The 22150-nt window shown below is 42.5% G+C and overlaps 2 long non-coding RNA genes across 2 annotated transcripts in view; one reads left to right on the forward strand and one right to left on the reverse strand.

The window, feature by feature from the left end:
* LOC142013453 (uncharacterized) overlaps positions 1–21263 on the forward strand; it is a 125064-nt gene extending 103801 nt beyond the window's left edge. The window contains exon 3 of the long non-coding RNA XR_012645647.1: positions 20998–21263. This is a non-coding gene — a long non-coding RNA (uncharacterized LOC142013453). The remainder of the gene's footprint in view (positions 1–20997) is intronic.
* On the reverse strand, positions 8842–22024 carry LOC142013452 (uncharacterized). The gene is made up of 4 exons (XR_012645646.1): positions 21902–22024; positions 18387–19022; positions 13251–13387; positions 8842–11911 (listed from the first exon to the last, which is right to left on the reverse strand). It is a non-coding gene; the product is annotated as an uncharacterized LOC142013452 (long non-coding RNA).
* Positions 22025–22150: the final 126 nt, after the last annotated feature.

A 22150-nucleotide genomic window follows, 5' to 3' on the forward strand; every position in this document is an offset into this window, starting at 1 on the left:
CAACTTCGAAATAGCGCCCAACACGTGTAGACGTGACGGGCGCTATTTCGAAGTTACTGCCGCTACTTCGAAGTAGCGTGCACGTGTAGACGCAGCCATGGAGACCCAAAAGCTTTTATCAGAGGGGTGGCCGTGTTAGTCTGTATCCACAAAAACAAGAGAAGTCGTGTGGCACCTTATAGACTAATAGCCGTGGGCAAAGACCCATTTCATCAGATGCAATGCATTGCATCTGATGAAGCGGTCTTCTCCCATGAAAGCTTATGCTCCAAAATATCTGTTAGTCTATCAGGTGCCACAGGACTTCTTGTTTTTTTTTTCCAAAAGCTTGTAAGGTGTTTTGTTTTAAATTCCATTTTCAATGTGGAGTTGCTTGATAAATCTATCAACTGTTCTTGCTAAGTAACTGATAGATAGGTGTGTCCTACATCCACATCAAAAGTATTCCGAATCTAGTCAAGCTTTGCTGTTGACAAGTCCCAGAACCTCTGGGAGAGATTGTGGTAGAGATTTTCAAGGTGGGATGTTTCAACAGCATCAATCTGACTGTGATCAATATCAGATGCTTCAATACATTTTTAAATGTTTTGCAAGATACTGTTTCACACATATGTTTCCAGAGAGTAAGGCTGTGCCTACACTTGCATTCCTCTTTCGAAAGAGGCATGAAAATAAGGGAAATTGAAAATGCAAATGTGGTGCAGATTTACACATCTGGCACCTCATTTGCCTATTCTTATTTTGAAATAGCTTCTTTCAAAAGAAGAAAACCAGTGTAGACACTGGTCTTTCGAAAGTAAACCCCATCTTCAAAAGAATCCTTCTTCCCATAAAAAAGGGAAAGAAGGATTCTTTTGCAGATTGGGCTTACTTTTGAAAGAGCAGTGTCTACGCTGGTTTTCTTCTTTCAATAGACGCTATTTCAAAATAAGAATATGCAGTGAGGTACCAGATATATAAATATGCACTTAATTTGCACTTTCAATTTCCCTCATTTGCATGCAAAGAGGCATGCAAATGTAGATACAGCCTGAGTATATTAAAAAAATGCTGAAATACTATCACCCATTTTAAAAATATTACTTTTTTTTTGTAGGGATGAATTCAGGTAAATCATTTGTTCAGAAATATCACTGAGGTAACACACAAGTAGAAGCCATCTTTCATTGCAGAATTCTTCAGCCAAAACTTGGTTATAATCCAAAAGGAAAAGCTGGAGTTCATCTTTGAGCTCAAAGATGTGTTGAAGAATCTTTCCACATCATAACCATCTAACTCCTGTATGCAAAAGGAGGTCATCAAATTGTGAGCCCATTTCATTACAGAAAATGAAAAATAATCTGCTCTGTAAGGGTCAAACTTTAATAAAATACACAATTTTTATTGCATCACTCAGAACTGCATTTGCTTTGGGCTTGAGGTTCTTTGCAGCAAAAGTTTCAAAATGCAGTGTGTAAATTTCACGTGAGGTACAATGTTTAGAACTTTCGTCCTTAAACCTTTCTTATGTCCCATCATTGCAGCAGCATTATCTGTAGGTACACTGACATGATTACACCAGAGCAGGTCACTGGCTTTAAAAAATCCATCCTCAGCACTGAAGATATCTTCTCCTGTGGTGTGTCCTTCAAGTGATTTGCAGAACAACATTTCTTCTAGGATTTCACCTTCATAAGAGTATCTAACAAATAGTATCAGCTATGCCATGTTAACAATATCAGTACTTTTATCCAGCTGAATTGCAAACTTAATACTTTGGTGATTTTTGCATGAACAGTTGTGTTTCAATGTCCTTAGAAAGATCTATGATACATCTTTTTACTGTGTCACGAGACAAAGGTACAGTTTTTATGGCTGCAGCATATTTGCCACTGTGTATAATTTTGCTTATCTTAATTGCAGCTGGAAGTACTAGTGTTTCACCAATGTCACATGGCTTCCATTAAAGTGGTGACTGACTGGTTTACAAGAATTAATGGGCATAAAACAGACAATAAAACACTCCTGATCCAGAAATGGGTCACCACTTCAATGGAGTGGGCCATTGTGTTAATGACCTGAAGGTTTGTGTCTTACTGAAGAGGAATTTTCACAACACTTTGGAAAGAGAGGCTGCTGAACTCTCTTTTATATTTAAATTTGACACATTAACATGTGGTTTGAACCGGGACGGGAATTTTTTAGGTCACTATAGGGGCTCTTTTGCATACTTGGCTTAATCTAATTCTTGACTCCCCCCGCCTTCTACCCGTGTACCCTCTGATTTGCTCACCTTGATAATATTTTTCTGAATTGTCAACCTTGATTACTATTTTTGGTTCTCTGTGCCTTACATATTGAGTCTGTTCTGGTATGGCTATGGTCTGAAGAAGTGGGTCTGTCCCACAAAAGTTCATCACCTAATAAACTATTTTGTTATTCTTTAAAGTGCTACTGGATTGCTTTTTTGTTTTGATACCTTTTTGTAGCGTTTCCTTGCCCTCGTATATTTTTATTACTCAAAACATCCACAACTGGGGAAAACATACCCATTCAATAAAGTATCAGAGAGGTAGCCGTGTTAGTCTGTGTCTTCAAAAACAACAAGAAGTCCTGTGGCACCTTATAAACTACGAGATATTTTGGAGCATAAGCTTTCATGGGCAAAGCGAAGCAGGTCTTTGCCCACGAAAGCTTGTGCTCCAAAATACCTGCTAATCTATAAGGCGCCACAGGACTTCTTGTTCTGTTTAATAAATTCTCTTTATTAATATCCATAGCCCTTGAACAGTTAAAAACTAATGTGAAATCATCATAGCACAAAGGCAGATAAAAAAAGAATCATGAGTTGAAAACAACTGACATCAAGTTCAGTCCACTGCATTTACAGCAGGACCAGCATTCTAGACCATGTCTGTTAGATAGTTACCTAACCTGCTCTCATGAAGGCCTAACCAAAGGGTCAGAGTCCTGAAATTGGTTTCTCCTCACATTTGGAAGTTACTTCTGAATTTAACCTCTGAAGCAGAAGTGGGGCTATTTGTCAAATTTCATTCAGTGAGCAAAGCTTAAGCCTATCATTGACACCATCAGGATTGTTGATCAACCAATAACAAATTAAAAATTGTCATTTAAAAATTAAGTTCAAGCTGATGAAAGGCAGCTGGATCTACAAAACAGTTACTTCTTATATTGCTGACATGATTGTCTATTAAAATATTTATAATTATGTTAGTAATCCAACTCAATCTGACAGTCTGTGCCAGTGATAGTGGACTGTTTAACACCTTCTGGTGGAACATCAAATAAGGCATTTCAATTGAAAGATTTCCATTTACTTTAACTCAGCTTGAATAGATTCCTTATTTAGTGTATGCATTTAAGAGAGTTGGGGAGAAAGTTCTAGTCCTATGCAGGTACTTAAGAATGGTAATAAAGTTACATTAGAGAGGTAGCCATGTTAGTCTGTATCTTCGAGAACAACAAAAAGTCCTGTGGCACCTCATGAACCAACAGATATTTTGGAGCATAAGCTTTTGTGGGCAAAGACACGCTTCATCAGATGTATGGGGGTGGGAGCATTCAGAGAGTTGTTTAAAGAGAGGGGTCCCGGTAAAAGGGAGGGCCAGAGCTGACAAGGTCTATTCAGTCAGGGTGGAAAAGGCCCATTATCAGTAGTAAGTATCAAAAGAGGAAAAAACAAGTCAGATCAGGCAGGGGGATGTGGCCCATTGTCAGCTAATGTGGCCATGTTAACACAGTGGGTGTTAACATCTCCACATTAGCTGACAATGGGCCATATCCCCCTGCTTGACCTGACTTGTTTTTTCCTCTGTTGATACATACTACTAATAATGGGCCTTTTCCACCCTGACTGAATAGACCCTGTCAGCTCTTTAAATACCCCTCTGAAGCCCCCTCCCCTACTCATGCATCTGATGACGCGGGTCTTTGCCCACAAAAGCTTATGCTTCAACATATCTGTTAGTCTATAAGGTGCCATAGGACTTTTTAAAGTTACATTAGCTTACTCTTCTCCTTCCAAGAAATGAAGCTAAGACGTATCTCAGCCGTCAAGAGAGATAACACTAAAAATTTGTTCATGCAAGCTAAAATGATGATAGAAGTGATAAAATCTGTTACTTCACAGAATAAGCTGATTATGTGATTCAGGAAGGAATTTTTCCTCCTACATACACATATTGTACAATTTATTAAATGCATTTGGCAGGCCAATACGGTTACCTTTCTCCAAAGCATCAGACATTGAGTATTGCTGAATGCTGGACTCTGGATTTGAACCAATATTCTAACGTGGAACATGTAAGAGCAAATGCTTCCATTTCAAACTTCACACTGGATTTTCAGGACCATATTATGAGTCACATGCCTACATAAATGCTAGTGAGATTATACCTTGTGCTTATTCCAAATAGTTATTTTTTTAATGGTAATCTAAAAATATTGTTGTACATTCTCTGTGTTTGGTTACAGAAGCCTATTCCTGCCAAGCAATCATCACATCAGAATGCAATCTCTGGAGTTTTATGTATATTTACAAAATCATTTTATGTGGTCTACTCCTCATGATCACTTACAATGGTCTTTGATAACTCCCATTCATCTGAATAAAAATGGTGCATATTCAGCCAGGAGAAAAAGTCAGCATTTTGGCCTTTAATCATTTTTTTCTGATTAAATGTATAGGCCAGACGTATTTTCAAAACTGATTAGTTTGTGTAAGAAATATAACTGTACTCAAGGTGGGCACAAAATATTTTCTGATTACTCCATATTGGCAGAACACATTATGAGAATAAAAGTACACTGCACTTAAACGAACAGCAAAGCTTACCACTGTCCATCTGGACATTTAGTTAAAGAAAAAAAAGGTCCTCTACATTCTCCCTTCTGATTTTTCAATAGTGTTTCACACTAGCATTAAGGATGATTGTTTGTGATACTGTTTTTAGTTCACTTTGCTATGAGCTCACTACCAGTCAGTACGCATCGTGATGCAGTCCATGTTTCAAGTGTCTAATTGCGAAGGTACTCAGCATTTTTGTTGCTGTGGGAATTGCTAATATCTCTGCCAGTCTCCTCCTCTTCTTCTGGGCCATTTTATTTCTTCTCATTGAGACTTATTCTTCCCACCAAGCCCTCTTTACACTGCTCTGGCAACATAAATGTACTTTAAGTGGGTGTGGATGTAATTTCATTAACTTTAAATGATTTTCCCATTTTAAAAATCATGCACTTCAGGATTTCAGTTATTTAAATCTGAAATTTCACAACGTTGGACTTGTAAGGGTCTTGACCCCAAAAGGAGATAAAAAGGAGGTGGTTGCAAGGCAGGGGAGTTGCTGTACTGCTTCCCTTACTTCTGTGCTGTTGCTGGTGGAGGCACTGCCTTCAGAGCCAGGCAGCTGGAGAATGGTGACTGCTGGCAAGGAACCAGCTCTGCAAGCAGAGCCACCGCCACTAGCAGTGCAGAAGTTAGGATGACCTGGTATGGTACTGCCACACTTCAGAGCTGCGTGCCCAGTCAACAGCTGCCACTCTCTAGCTGCCCGGCTCTGAAGGCAGTGCAAGAGGAAGAAAAGTAATACTGCAGCTACCCACCCAGCCCTCTGCCTCCTTTGGGTCAGACCCTCCAAATAGACAAACGTTGCCTACAGAGGTGGTGGAATCTCCATCCCTAGGGGTTATGAAGTCCTGGCTTGACGAAGTCCTGGCTGGGATGACTTAGTTGGGGTTGATCCTGCTTGAAGCAGGAGGCTGGACCCGACGACCTCCTGAGGTCCCTTCCAGCCCTCTGGTTCTATGATTCTATGCTGGTCTCTGCTGCAGGGGGCAATGTGAGGAGGTGCAGAGGGGGTCACATCCACACCGACTCTGCCCCCTGCCCCCTCCACACTCACCATCAGCCCCGTGCCACTTCTGGTGAATACAGGAGCCAGTCCTGCCCTCCCCCAGAGCAGTGTGTGTTATGCTTATAAGAAGCACACAGGATCTTTTCAGAAGGATAAGGCAAGAATGCTACATTTGTTAAGAATATACTACCATCATATCATATGCATAGGTTTACTCAGTTTACTCACAGGCATAACCCCCCCCACCAACACACATACCATCTTGTTGTTGCCTATAGTTACCAAAAGTTGCTCACTCTAATGATTAGAGTCTAAGCCATTGGCCAGATGGATTAGAGGTGAGTGCAGAGCCAGGTTCTGTTGATCCAGATCAATGTGCCCGTGTTGACAAGATGAAAAGAATGCAACGCTGTAGTGGTGGACACATTTTTCATGTATTTTAGTTTATCGTTCTGGTTCTGTCCGACTGCCCCAGGCACCATGAGTCACCAGTTAATGGCAGATGGGTTTGATCCTTTTCCACTGCCCCAGGTTTCTGTGTGATTCATCACCTACAGAGGGGACTTAATCTTTCTCTCCATGGGGGTCATTGATGTTTCAGCCACGAATGTTTTGTTGTTCACTTTGTTGGCCAGACAGACTGGCTCCAAAGGCTAACTTAGTAAGCATCCACATTCACAATTCACAATTTCAGACAGATCTCACAGGCTACGTCTACACTTGCCCTCTTTGGTAACCAAGTGACAGGAGATTACTACTGAAGTGGGGCATGGATGAAACATGGGTTGGGCAGGGGCAGGATGGGCTGAAACATGGGTGGGTCAGAAAGGGGGTGGGAGATGTGGCAGGGGCATGTGGGTGGTGCTCCTGCTGGAACCTCCACACCAATCACCAGTGTTCTGCTCTGAAATCTGTATAGTACTGAGTAAAAGCCTACAAAAGACCAGATTTCACAATCTGTGATACATTTTTCACGGCTGTGAATTTAGTAAGGCCCTACCCATGAACCCAAGTCAATTGACCCAGACTCTGAGACTTGGCGCCACAGATTTCTCTTTGTGGTGTAGTACTCCGATTAACGTAAATGAAAAGCCAGGCCCCCAGGTATTTTCATGTATACTGTATGGTCATGTCATGGGTTGTCAGAGTCAATCAGATTTGCTACTGGAGACAAATCAATATCCACATACAAGACTAATCATGCCTTTTTCTTCCATATATTATAAATATACATGACATTCGATTGAGACTTGTAGCAACTCAGACCTAGATAGAAAAAGAACCTGATTTGGAATCTGGGGCTCAACTCTGATTCCACTAAGTGTTGCAAATTTCATTCGTTTTATGTTTATGCATAAATTTATCCATCTTTGTTCCTGCTGACATTGAAAGCAGCTTTAACTGGGGCTTTTTTCCACTTCAGTCTGTAGTCTATTTACAAATTAAATTATAGCTAAAATCTACAGAAATTCTAGCTTTGCTTCATTTCTACTTCTCAAGGGCTATTTGTATTGAACTCAATCCTATCTCATCAATTGTCATAGTAATCACTTTGCATACCCATGAACTAGGGAAAAGATGTAAACAAAAGTCTCCAGCCATTTTTGATGCCACAGAAGTAACTCACAGTTAAAGCTGTAATTGATTTTGACATACAGTCCCTTTTTCCTTCAGAACAAAATCCAGTTGACTGATATTTTTCATACTTGGTCTTCAGCCAAAGGAATGTGGGGTGGGTGGGAAGACTCAGGACTAATGAAAAAAGGCATTCATGAGATGTGAAAGGAAAATTAGAAACTTTTCACTGCTGTGAAATGCTTCTAACCTTTTTTAAGAATGTCATGTCAAAAATGGATTGCTTGACTCCAAGTTTAGTTGTTTTCAAATGTTCTGAGCGATAACTTGTATTCTCCTCTGAGTATATTTTGGGAAAGCAGATAGGTAATTCTGGAGTTATTTGACAGCATTATTTTTGAATCTTTGACAGCCTGTGACTCCTCTGCAGTGTGTGAAAGATTGAAAGAATTTTAACCATGCATTATCACACTTTCTAGTATATATTTGTAACTGTTTATTCTTAACTTGGACTTTCTTGATTTTCAAACCTCTAATGACATTTTTATTACTTACGTTTCTTTATGTATGATTGGAATTTAAGCTCCCGGTCTGTCTGCCTCCCAGTACTGTTGATAAGGCTTTGCTCTTCACTGAGGCCACGTCTAACCCATGCCCTTCCCTTTTGGAAGGGGCATGTTAACGAGGCACTTCAAAGTCGAGGGTTTATTTTGAAGCACTCGTGTCAATACTGCCAGTCTGTGTTTCGAAAGCAGCACTTTCGAAGTGTGACTGGCTGCCGTTATGCTAATATGAATATGCATGTCAGCACCTCATTAACCTGTTCCAAAGTGCCTCATTAACATGCCCCCTCCAAAAGGCCTGTCTGCACAGTCATTTATAGTTGTAAAAACTGAGAGTAACATTGATGTAAAACATTTTACACCTACTGCCCAGAGGAGTTAAATGACTACAGAAGATGCAAGGTCCAGGACCCCACAGCTGTCATTCCAGATGGGCGCAGGGGTGTGTGTGTCACTGCTGCCACTCCAGGGTTCCAACACTGCCACTCCTGGTGGGGACATCACTGTTGCTCCTGAACCTCTGGTCTTGCGCAGCCTGGCACCAGCTGCACGGGGCAACCCAAGCAGCAGCGGTGCGACTGCTCCTGGGGCTGCCCAAGCAGCATCCGATGCCAACCTGCTTGGGCAGCTCTGGGGTCACCGCACAGGCCACCACAGAATTCACAGAGGTCCCAGAAAGTCATAGAACCCACAACTTCTGTGAAAGACTCCCAGCCTTAACTGAACAGTTATCTATACAATCTTAGGAGGAGCTTACCTTTTTAACATGATGCCCATTATTTTAAATTGAGTTTGAAAGTGTGACTCAAACCAGCTATACTAAGCAAAACCTGTACTAATGTCTCCTTGAACAGTTGGAACAACTCTACTGGCACAGTAAATGTATTTAAATATTGGAATGGAAACAATGAAATTGGAAACCTTCAAATGATTTAATTAAGCAGCTGAAATTAGTGAGTAAATATGGTTTCCATGCAGTGAAGGAGACAGCTCAGGTACACAGGATCCACTACAGGAAAGGAAACAAAAAATCAGTATATTTTTCTTTCCGACAGTGGAAACAACATATTGGATAGCAGCAGTTGATACATTAGATGTACAACTAAAAATCTGTTAACTTTAAATTAGCAAGAACAGGCATTAACTTTGCACTAGAACTGATAAGGAATAAATTTGTTAAAACTGCCTAAGTGACTTACCGGCTAACACAGACATTAGGGAGCCAAGCTAACCAGCTAAGATACTACACATCCATCTGCATCTTTATGCTCCTAAATCATTTTGAAAATTTGGTGGTAAAGGGGCAATGACTTAAATGGGAGAAGGATCAAGCCTTAAGATGGTGTGACTTAATCCAAGCCCTTCTGAAGCCAATGGATTGCAGACCAGGTCCTGAATGTGTATGTATGTTAGCATCATATCTTTTATATTGCTTGCAAGGTTCATACAGTACCATAGGCAACACGTGGGGGGGTTACACAGAGGGCCCTGCACTCACCATGCCACTTCCAGGGAGTGTGGGGGCAGGCCTGCCACTCCCCCAGAGCAGGATGGTGCTTCCACAGGGAGAGGTAGGTGGGGGCAGAGAAGGGGTGGGAAAGGGCAAGGCGTGGGTGAAGCAGGGTTTGGCGGGGTAGGACATGGACAGAGCAGGGGCAAGAGGAGAAGGGACATGGGTGTGGAGGGGGCAGGGCAGGGCAGGGCCACATGGCCTGGTGGGCCTCTCCCCTACTCAGAATCCCCATGCCAGTCACCTGTGCATAGTACCACTGCTTTTTCTATTGAAAGGTGCTCTTAGGCCTTGTCCATAGTAAGGAATGTCACATCAGTGAAAGTACACCCACACAGTTACACCTGTGCAAATCATTAGCACGCAGCACGGTACATAGACATGTAGCTCATCTGGCAACACAGCAAAATAAACTGCATCAATGTAAATCATGCTGAGTGTCCTTTTGGCTACCACACTAGCAAAGAAAGGATAGTCTGGTGGCTAGGGTACTAGCCTGGGAAGTTAGGGGCCCAGGTTTAATGCCTTGCTCTGATGCCGCAGACCTTGGGCAAGTCAGTCTTTTAGTGTGTCAGTTCCCCAACTCTGACATATGAATAACAGAATTTTCCTACCGGAGAGGATAAATGCATTGAAAAGCATGCTGTGCTCTGATGCCCCACTGATGGGAATCCACAGATCCAGGTAGTTACAGCAGATTTCCTCAACACAAATAGGGTATTATAAATATGTCAAAACCCTTTTCTTCAGTGTTTTTTGGGGGGAAACATTCTTGAACTGGCTATTTGAAAAAGTGAAAGCTAATCAATGCAGGTGAAAAAAGAGTAAGATACTGAAACTCTTTACTAATTAGAAATGGCAGTATAAACACTATCGGAATTCAATGACTTTTCAAAGAAAGAGATCCACAGTCACAGTTTCTGGTATTATAGAAACTAATTCAACTCTAATTCAGCTATTTCACTGTGCTGCATACAAGTTGCTGGGTTTTTTTAACTCATACTAGATTAGCATGTTAATAGGTCATAATAGAGCTATTGTTCTGATAACATGTACATGCCAGTGCAATTCTACTAGTGATAATGCAGTTTGTGGAAATCAGGTTGAAAGAGAAAGCTATGCGGTTAGATAATTTGATGTAAACACAACACATGATTTTAAAGTGTCACATGGAGAAAGAAGTATTTCCTTCTTCATATAAAAATATTCATTGTAACTGTGAAAGCTACAGTCTTCTTCGGGATTGATTTGGTAAGTACAACTTTGGGAAGGCATATAGACATCCAGGACCTAATTCACCACACCTCGCCATCCAAAATAACGACTTGAGATTCCTTCTGTAAAAAAAATAGGAAAATACATTGGGCAACATTTTAGAAACTCGTAAAGGAGCCTTTAAAACTGTGCTGCCAAACAGGGGCACATGCAGTTTTGGATACTCAAGTTTGAGCAAGCTCAGGAATCCTCTCTCGACAAGGACCTTGAACTAACTGGAACTGGGGCAGCTCCACTGCCTGTGGAAGGAATGGATCTGGGAATTGTCTTGTGCAGATGTGTGGTGGTGTAGGATGTGGGCAGTGTATCTGTGACTATGTAGAGCCCCCTCTACTCAAAAATGGTAACGTAGCGTTCAACAGGTTTCCTGCAACAGCACCTTTTATATCACTTCATTGCTGCTGCTGCTACAGTTGCATGGTGTAATGGAGTGGAGGATTCTGCCCTGCCATTGAAACCTTATGATAATTAGTAGAATTCAACTCATTGTCTCCAAGCTGAGCTGGGAGCTGCAGGTGAAGCAAGTGCAGAGAGGGGCCTAACATGGGGTGGGCAATAAAAATGCAGCAGCCCACCTGGGTTAATCCCTGGCAGGCTACTGCTGCTGTATTTACCTGCATCTCCACAGGTATTGGGTGATTGCAGCTCTTGTGGGCTGCAGATTGCTATTTGCAGCCCATGGGAGTGATGAGAAGCTGTGTAGACCAGGACACCTCTCTGACCTCAGTGAGTCCATCTGTGGCCAACGAGAGCTGCAATCACTCAATACCTGTAGAGCAGCAGGTAACTATAGAGGTGGGGACACACCAGAGACTAACCCTAGCAGACTGGATCCAGCCAACAGGCTGATAGTTGCCCACTCCTGGCCTAATACCATGCACACACTATTACAGGCATGGACATGCATGCTGTTACATACACACGGACAGACAGATTGCTATCCCAGCTCATAAGGCACACCACGATCATAGAAACACAACACTCTGGCTCCAGGTTGGGTGTGGGCGGTCAATTTCACACCCCAAGGCCCCACGTGCATTTTACCTGCGTAACGCAGTGTATTTCACTCTAAAGGCACAGATCTGCTGAGTTAAAATATGATATTTTTGCAGTCACTTTTCAGAGTACAAATGCACCTTAATGCAAAACAAAAACAAAACAAAACAAAGAATCCTTGTAAAATCCTTGCATTCTGCCTCACACAAGAGCTAAGGCTGAAGATTTGAACTGTGCTAAGCGTCCTTGAAAATGTTCCATACACAAAGATAAGGGCCTTAAAAAGCAGAAAGCTAGTTTAAATATGAACAGAACTGCAATTTAAATTTGTACATTACAGCCAGTGCATTCTGTCCAGGGTGTACCATGTGATTATACAACTGATACAACAAAACTGGTATCTACCACATATTGTCAGTTCTTGCAAAGCCTACGTGTCCACACATGGGATGATAGAGTCTGTGCCCCAAAGTGTTCACCTCAGCTGCTCTGAGACAAGAGTCCAAACGTAAGGCCAAGTTTTGGAGTCATCATCAGTTTCTACTGATTCCTTGCTGTGATAACACTGCCACTGGAGTTGACAAAAAATGGAGTGAAGACTTCAGGATGTTTCCTGCAACCTACATTTGAGAATGATTCATACAAGAGATGGGCCAACTGGTGCTACTAAAATCTGAATCTTCACCGTAATTTGTAACAATATCCCGCTCCTAAAATGAATGTTTTTTAGGGTCACAAAGGTTTCAGTAGCTTTTTAAAAGATAATGTGTGTGTTTCTTTGCTTCCTGATTTCAGGCATAGAAAGGAAGCAGAAATTCTGAACCCAAAGTAAAAATGTTAGAATTGTGGACTAAGCTACTCTTGTGAGCCAGTCAAACCCAGAAGTTAATGCAAGTTTCAGGTGAAAAATCAGTAACAGCAACATTTTCCAGATGGCTTTCATGACTAAAGAGCTTTAGATGCTTTTCCATCTCCAGTTGCTAAAGCCTACCCTCCCCTTTCCCCCACCTGGTATCCCCTGTGTCTGCCCCAAAATCCTTGCACAAGCCCAGGTCGTCTTGGGCTTTGACTGCTACAAACTCTTCCTCTCTGACCTCAGTGCCTCTCACCTTACTCCCACCTTTGCTCCACACCTGTCAAAATGTTGCTGTGAAAATAATCTGCCACGCCCTCCTCTCTAACTATATCTGCTCCCTCTTCAGCCCCCTTAACGTCTTCCCTTGTCTTCTGTGCCTTATCCTGAAAACCACTTTATCACCTGCTCTGTCATTTCACCTTCCTTTTGCTCTCTCAACTCTGCCCAAGTTGCACAACTAATCAGTCTTTTTAGTTCCTTCTCTATTCTTTCATTCCACGCAGAGGGCCTTTCCTAATCATAGCTGATCCCTAGAGATAGTGAACAAACTCTTGAGCATGTTTGGTTGCTTGCTGGTTTGTTTTAGGGATGTTAAATGGCAAACCAGCAAGCATAAGACTTACTGGTAGGCTTACAGGTTAACCACCCCTTGTCGGTGTGCTCTGACAGCAGCCAGCTACAGATGGACCAGCAGGACCAGTGGTGAGATGCCACAGTCGCGGTGGGGCACAACAGCTGCAGCTGGGCAGGATAGCAGGCCCTGTGTTAAAAAGTTAACAACTTAACCATTTTAACATCTCCAGTTTGTTTGCTCCCCTCCTCATTTAACTCTTACTTAAAAGGCACTTCTTCCCTGGGACCTACGCACTTTCTTTTGCCTTTCTAGGGTCCCTCTTCCTCAAGGCCCTTCCTATTAACTGAGTTAATAGCAAGAGTGACTGCAGTAGAACTCCTCCTATCTTTAGAGTTAGGCACATTCAGCTGGATGAACTGGGATCTTTGTAATAAAATCGTGTACAATGTCCTCTTTGGGTTCCGGGAAGTGGGCAGACATACGCCCGCTCACTGCTAAAAATCATGCAGGTGTAGGGGGAGTCTACAAATCCCACACAGAGCAGAGACACAGCAGCAGGGAGAATTCTGCTTGCAAGCAAGCAGCTTGATCTCACCCCAGGCAGCTGCTGGAGTTGCCAATCATGGAGGCAGGCATGCACAGCTGCAGCCAAAAAAGGAAACAAACCCTGCTATAAGGGGGACTGTACAGAGACCAAAGGGGAGATGGAAAGGTCTGGGATGCCAAAGGAGTGACAACCTTCCACCAGGCTACTGCCAGGATGAACATAACAGACTGAACCAGACTGCTAGTCTTAGAGGCAAGAATTGCCCTGGTGACACCAAACTAAGGGACAACCACCCCCTCAAAAGATCACACTGGGACATGTTGACAAAAGGGTATTTAGATACCTTAGTAATACTGTCTGGTGTAAATAGATAAGGTGTGCAAAGTTGCACTGTTTACAAGAATATTTTTGTGCAGAGACCTGAGTGTCACTTTTTAACCTATATATTTTGTGCTTTGCCACCAAAGAGACAACAAATAAGCAAATAAAAATAAATAAGACTCATTTGCTTATTTGTTTTTCTGTTCCTTTGACAACTCAGGAAATAATATTTTCCAAATGCAAACAATGGAATTAATGTGGAGAGGTGGACTCTAATGCAATAAACAATGAAGAAAAAGACATTACAATGTAATAACTAGCAGTGTCCCCTTTAAAAATGGAGTCAGTCTAGCTGCTCCATCTCCTAATAACACGGCACAGTTGATATTGCATCATGGGTGCGTCTACACTAGCCATCTACTTCAAAATAGCTGGCACGACATCGAAATAGCATGCGTCGTGTCTATACGCGCCGTGCGCTATTTCGACGTTGAAATCGACGTTAGGCGGCGAGACGTCAAAATCGCTATTCCTATCTGAAGGTGGGAACAGCGCCCTACTTTGATGTTCAACATCGAAGTAGGGTGCATGTAGACGACCCGCATCCCGCTACATCAAAATAGCAGGGTCCTCCATGGCGGCCATCAGCTGAGGGGTTGAGAGACGCTCTGTCCAGACCCTGCAGGGCTCTATGGTTGCCACGTGCAACAGCCCTTAGCCCAGGGCTTCTGGCTGCTGCTGCTGCTGCTGCAGCTGGGGGTCCATGCTGTGTGCAAAGGGTCTGCAACCGGCTGTCAGCTCTATGGACCACATGCTGTGCAGGCCAAGTGTGTCTGGGAGGGGCCCTTTAAGGAAGCTGCTTGCTCTTGCCCCAGAAGGGCTAGTCCAGCCTGTGACCCCGTCTGCAGGCTTTGCTGGCCCCTTATTTTGACGGAGAGTGCTTGTGTGTGTGGACACTCCACATTTCCTTCCAGAGTGGCTCCTTTCGATGTTCCCTGTCACTTCTTTGACGTTGAATGTCGATGGCACCAGCCCTGGAGGACATGTAGACGATACGCGTCGAAGTAGCTTATTTTGATGTTCTTACTTCAAAATAGGCTACTTCGACGTAGCGTGCTAGTGTAGACGTAGCCCATTTGAAGAGAATTTATGAGCCAGTGTGTTTGCTATACTCCTACACACAGGCTGTGTCTACACTGGAGAGTTCTGTTGACAGAACTCAGGGAGCATCCACACTCGTAAAGCCTTCTGTTGACAGAGTATTAACAGAACTCTGCCATTGCCTCGACAGATTTATCCCTCAAAAATACTGTGTAGACAATTCTGTCGACAGATAGGGCTTCCAGTTGCCAGGCAGCCCTGTTTGCAGAGCTGCCATTCCATGTTCTGTCACCAGAGGGCAGTGCAGTCTGGTAGCTCTCTGTCGACAGAACAAGTTGTGTGTAGCAGCAATGGGTCGACAGAATGGCTTGCTCTTTCAAGCCACTTTCACATGTAGATGTAATCTGTTGACAGAAATACTTCCGAGGTTTCTCTGTTAACAGAGGCTGCCTGTGTAGATGTAACTTATGTGTTTTCTGCAAAAATTTTAATGAAATTTAAACTACAGCAGGTCTTTGGAGGGGTCATGACCTAGATCTCTTGAACACTTGTATAACATCTCAAATGTCAGACCATCCTTTCAACTGAAGACATGGCAGTTGTCCATTTAGAAGGAAAACTGTTGTAAATGGAACATATTTGCATAAATGTTCTATATTTGTACAAATTAGGTATATCTAGTTGCCTTAAAGTGCTGTATAAGTAGTTTCACAAGTAATACGAAGTGCCACAGGATATCCTACAGGAAAACTCAGAGAAAAAATACTGAAGCACTGTAAAAACACAACGATATTTAGATCTATGGCATATATGTATAGTTCAAAACATCCCAACCCTCATAGAAGTTTATTTTATATAACAGAAAAATAAATTGTTGGAACTATGTGATTAGTTTAAATACATAGCTGGTTTTTATTATGTACATGAAAACATAGGAATTTAATGTCATGAGGTTATTTTATCCTACACACAGAACCACAACAGCACTTCAGTATAACAACCATAAAAAAGTGCAACTCCCATACATATTCAAACACATCAGCATGATCAATTTTAATGTAAGTTAAAAGAAGTGTTATTCAACTTCATTATCCAGACCTCTGAATCTGCCACCTACAGGTTCTTTGAAATCATCACCTGCATCAGACAATAGCTTGATTATTCCTCTGCCAAATTCTTTTAGAGTAGACTTTAACTGAGCAAAATATTGGAAAAGAATGTACAGCCCAAGTAAACAGTGAGCTTATCAACATGCAAGAAATGTCCCAGGATGCAGGTATTCCTTCTCTATCTCAAATAGACAGTAAGTGACATGTGATCAAGCTGCAGTCACTACTGTGGGGGTGTGGGACACAGCAATGCAATTCATGGCTCTTTCTTATCGGTACATCTAGACTGGGCACCATTTCACTAGCTACAACCCCATTTGACTACATTCCACCGCTCTCTGGTACCACACACAGACCTGCCAAAAACTTCTGTGTTCCAGAACATACAGACAGAGGCAGTGTCCCCCTGCTTTGGTTCTCTGCTGCTTAGCCTTCCTGCACAGCAGAAACATGATTTTCCCCTGTATTTATGGACTTATGTGGATGCAAACGGCTATTCAGAGTTGTCTTCCCCTTTACTAACGTAACTTGTTATGTTTCTCATACTACTCACTACACCTTAATCTACCCATATTGTTGCAACGCATCTGCTCACCCATTTATATGAACTGGAATACACTACTCTTTTCACATAAATCTTCAGTGGCTCTCTGTCCATTTCAATACGAAATATCACTTCTCTCCCCTGAGCTATGAGGGACTTTATGGAAGGTTTCTAACATCTCAACCACATTTTGCTCTATTCTCCCATGTTCTCTTTATTCTACTATCACAGCAGCCTAGTCTTTGACCTTTTAACATTTTAAATAATTTTTAAACAACAAAATAAGTCTTACAATATTGCAATGAAATAAAACACATAGTGCACACTATTTTGGGTAGATTTTCCAAACTATGTGCATGCACTTTTACATAGACCTTGTTTGTATATAGGCAGACATGAACATCAGGAAATTTGAGACATAAAGTTCCTTCTTTCTCAATGGGTCTGTGTCATGCACACAGCAGCCACTTGAAATGCACTAAGCTTACAAACATAATTAAAAATATTTTCAGGTTCTGTACTTTCCCCAGAGTCCCCCTTGCAGTTACTGTGGGTTTCTTCACATTTTCCTATTTGTTTGGTGTTTTATTAATGTTTGTGTGGTTCTCCCAAGGAGTAACAAGACAGCCAAACAGTGGAAACTGACTTAACAAAAGAAATCAGGACTATCTTCTATATACATAGTGAAATCCTGACCCTGGGTGAAACCAGTGACAAAATTTCCATTGAATTCAATGTCAGCCAAAGTACTGTCAAATATACAAAGTATGCCAACAAAGAGAAAATGTGTTCCAAACTCCTTTGAAGATATCAACTATCAATGTTTCTTGTAACAATAATAGGTAAAAAAATTCACAGAAATAAGTTCATGAGGATCCCTTTTCAAATCTCTCTGCCTCAGCTTCTCCTAGCCCTTAGCCCAAAGAGATTTAGGGAGGCTTAATTACCATTAAGTCCTTTGAAAAACTCTCCTGTAAAGTTCTCAGTGTGTACAGGGCATGGTTAATTATTAATGCATTTAAAATGCCCAAACAGCAAATCAGGGCAGCATGCACATGTGAATCGTGCTCCATGTTTCAACAAATACAGAAACCTCCAAACAGTCTGAAGGGGGAAGCTTTAGAAGCAAGTCACATATTTTTCAAAGCAAAAAGTCTATGGGAGAAATTCGTCCCTCAGAGACATATGTACACTCCCCTGACTATACAGCACATGTGTAATTATTCTAAAGGGACAAATTCTGTACTGACTCATGCACTGTGAAACTCCACTGAATGTCAATGGCATTTCACTGGATTAAGTCAGAATAGAATATGGCCCTAAATCTTCAATGCAAAGCATCTGACTCTGACTCTTGTTCTGTCAGTTCAGCCCTACCCTGATCTCTGAAATGGTTAATGTCACACACAGGTCCAAATAAACATTTATTGCAACCATGGGGACCCCTTCATTTTGCAGGTGACAGCAAAGCAAGTGCTTATTCCTATACCGAACAGCTTTTTGCTTTACACCCACAAGTTTGTTTTCTTTGCTAGATAAGTTGCATGCTATGGATATAATCACCTTGCTTTCCTTCCTTGACACTTTACTTCTCCCAAAGTCCTGGAGGCTTTCAAAATCCTACTTCTTATGTTAAGCGCAGAACATGTAATGAGAATTATCCCCACAGCAGGCTATCTGTGGTACAGGAGAAGCAAAAATTTCACTGATGCCAGAAGAAAACTTTCAGGGAGAGTCAATCCCAGTGCTGCAGGGGCCCCTTGGGAAAAGGATGCTGTAGGATCTTGCAAGCCAAAGATTTCAGGAAAATCAAACTTACTAAGATTTCTTGTGCATCACTTGTATTCCAAAAGGTCCTGTTCTTTACTTCATTTTCTTTCATAACTTCAGTAAATAGTAAATCAGGACTCTGAAGCTGAAAGCCCTTGTTGTCCTCCAAAACAGAAATTCTGAGAGCATTAAACTTTTGATCAGGTAAACTGTTAAAAATCTCATCGTCAGGTCTGAGGATATCTGAAAGCCTCCGTGGCCCAGGGTCCAACATAAATCCAGCAGATGGCAAAGTTAATGGTGAGGCTGTGTCCTTGATGGTGCCATTTGTTTCTCCCTAAGTTAATTTCCAAGACAGGGACTGTGCTTGATAGATTCATACTGCTTTTGGGAATTTCCATCTCTTTCAGCTTCTCCAACAGAATTTCACTAAACATTCAAGACAAAAATCCAAAGGTAGGGTTTCAGTAATAGGGCTGAAAACAAATGTGTAAAACAGGAGTTCCCTTGGAGAGCTCACTAATAATAAAAATAAGCAATACATAATTACAGTACTAGTTATTATTTCATATTTTACACCATGTGCCACTTCAGATTTTAAAGCACTTTATACACATTAAGGCTGTGTCTACACTAGCCCCAAACGGCCATGTAAATGGCCATTTTGAAGTTTACTAATGAAGCGCTGAAATACATATTCAGCGCCTCATTAGCATGCGGGCGGCCACGCCACTTCGAAACTGACGCAGCTCGTCGCTGCGCAGCTTGTCCAGACGGGGCTCCTTTTCGAAAGGACCCCGGCTACTTCGAAGTCCCCTTATTCCTGTGAGCAGATGGGAATAAGAGGACTTCGAAGTAGGCAGGGTCCTTTCGAAAAGGAGCCCCGTCTGGACAAGCCGCGCGGCAGCGAGCCGCGTCAATTTCGAAGAGCCGCGGCCGCCCGCATGCTAATGAGGTGCTGAATATGTATTTCAGCGCTTCATTAGTAAACTTCGAAATGGCCATTTACATGGTCATTTCGAAGTTTGGGGCTAATGTAGACATGGCCCAATTAATCAATCATCGCAACAGCCATATAAGCAAAAGAAGTATTTCAAGACCCAACTTCCAGAAGAAGAACCTAAAAGTCAGATTCATATCTAGTATACTTACACTCAAGTTTTGACATCATCAGTAAAACAGAAGGCATCAGTGGTAGAACCATGATTAGAAATCATTTTACCAGGTACCCAATCTTCTGAGTTCTTAGAAACCAAGCAAGATTAAAGAACAGAAACAATAACAGCTCAGCCGCACTCTCACTTATTCTGTATGTTTCCTGGTTTACATATAATAGTAATATTTTAATGCAGAAGATAAAAGACTGAGATCCCAGCTCCTACTTCTGCATGCATGGGAGACCTTTTGCCAGCGAATCTCTCCACTTCCATATAGAATGAAGCCAACAGAGACCAGAGCTGGTGCAAAGGTACAAGAATCCCATGTAGATATCCCTGGGTGGCCAAGGATCCCAATTTGGGGGACAGGCCACACAACCATTTCCCCAAAGCACAAACACCAAGAGAATGATGTTCAGGTGATGGAGGGATCTCCCTTAGGCTGTCCACTTCTCATGAAGATTTTCTCTCCCCAGGACTCCACAGGGCATGGGGGAGGGATGACCTAGACTAGTATTATTGTAACTGTTTTCTGTGTTTCAGTTTAAGTAAACTACTGTTGTTTGTTTGTGTAAAGTGAAAATACATTTTGGACTCTAAAGCTGCTTAAATTCATTCACAAAAGCAGGCCCACTAGCTTCACAACAGGGACTAGACTACTCAGACAAATAAAATTACGCACATTCTTGAGCCTTTGCAGGATCTAATATTGTGTTGCTGCATTGCATTTATAATATATAAGATATGTTTGTAAAGAGAATAAGAAAATTACAGGTCTGTTTAAAGCAGACCAGACACCCCAACTACCTGTGACTAATCTGTCCCCCTGAAAATGCTATTACCTCCCACACATACACCTTGTTTCCTTTTTTGATGTGATCCCTAGATTCATTCGCAGCATATGAAATTAAACTTTGCCTCTTAGAGAAGGTACCCAGCCCAGTGACTATGTGCCTGGAGATACGTTCACTACAACAGCTGAAAGAACAGGGTCCGATCCAATGTACGGTATATCGTTCATGGGATTGTCTAAGATGGCGCAACTTGATAAGATCCAAGAAGAGCATCACTCTGAAAGCAGCATACAGAGAAATGTCACAATATTCAAGAAATCTAGAAACTGAGAGATACCAGGACACCTCTGAAAACATGTATTTTGAAATGCCATGCTAAACCTAAGAAAGATTTAGCATGGCATTTAATGTCAAGAGACTGAAATAGTAACCACCTCTTTCCATTGTTTTTAGGATTTAGCAGCTGAGAAGCGTTCTGCCTACTCCAATGTATTAATAGCCTGGAATGTAATATCAACATGAAATAACAGATCTACAAAATATGTGGATGAGAGGAAACAGAGAAGCATTAACAATTATAGACCCAAAAAGTAGCGTAAAAACAGATATGTTTTATTAGGATCCATCTTTTCTTTCACAAAGACTTGTAACCAAATGTTAGAAAGTCTACAAAAGAAGAATAAAACTACCAATTCTCCCCCTTAAATCAAAGGGTAAGATTTTAATTCTAGGATCTCAACATATAATTTTGTATAATTAGCAATTAACTATAATCCTTGATGAGAGAATGCTGAAGTAGCAATTTTCTTCCCCAACCCTAGGGATGTGTTATTTTAAGTCACATGCTATTCCAGAAGGAAAACCATACATGTGGGCTCAGGCATGCGTGAACTGAAGTGTCCAAGGCAATCACTCGGCGAAGTGAATTTCAATATCCCATCTTAACATGCGAACTGTGGGTGAGAGGCTGCAGAAGCAGCCGTAATTTCGGGCGGGGGACGAATTACATAGATGAATGGAAAAATACCATCCAAGGGATGGGCGCGTTCAGAGCACGCTCGGTTTTCACCAGGGCACATGCTTCCGTGCAAGCTTTGAACACACCAACTGGAAACCCGGCTGGCCGATCGCCAGCGACGTTTGTTGTTAATGAACTCAGAACAGCCAACCCCCCCCCCCCACCCGCACCGCTCCGGGGCAGCGGGCCAGGCAGGGTCATGCACATGCACACGCACACGCACACGCCACCCAAGGGTGCAGCTCCTTTTTGCACCCAGTACCGTCGGACGGGCGGCCGCGCAGGTCCCCAGTGCTGCCCCGGCCCCCGCAACTCCCTTGACAGGCGATCACGACTTACCGCCGCCGCCGCCACGCGTGCACAGGTGATGTCCGGCGGGCCGGCGCCAGCAGCCGCCTCACCTGCGCGGCCGAGCTGCGAGCCCCGCGCCCAGCTGCGCCCGGCAGGTTGCGTGGATCAGGAAATTAGGGCAGGCGGCGGGGATTGGAGGCGCTCGCGAGCCAACCAGCGGCCGGCGGGGGCCCCCGTGAGTCACCGGCCGCTGCCGCACACAGGAGCTGGGCGGTTCGTATAAGAGCGTCGCGGGGC

The sequence above is a fragment of the Carettochelys insculpta genome, chromosome 5, assembly GCF_033958435.1.
Source record: "Carettochelys insculpta isolate YL-2023 chromosome 5, ASM3395843v1, whole genome shotgun sequence".
Lineage (NCBI taxonomy): Eukaryota > Metazoa > Chordata > Testudines > Carettochelyidae > Carettochelys > Carettochelys insculpta.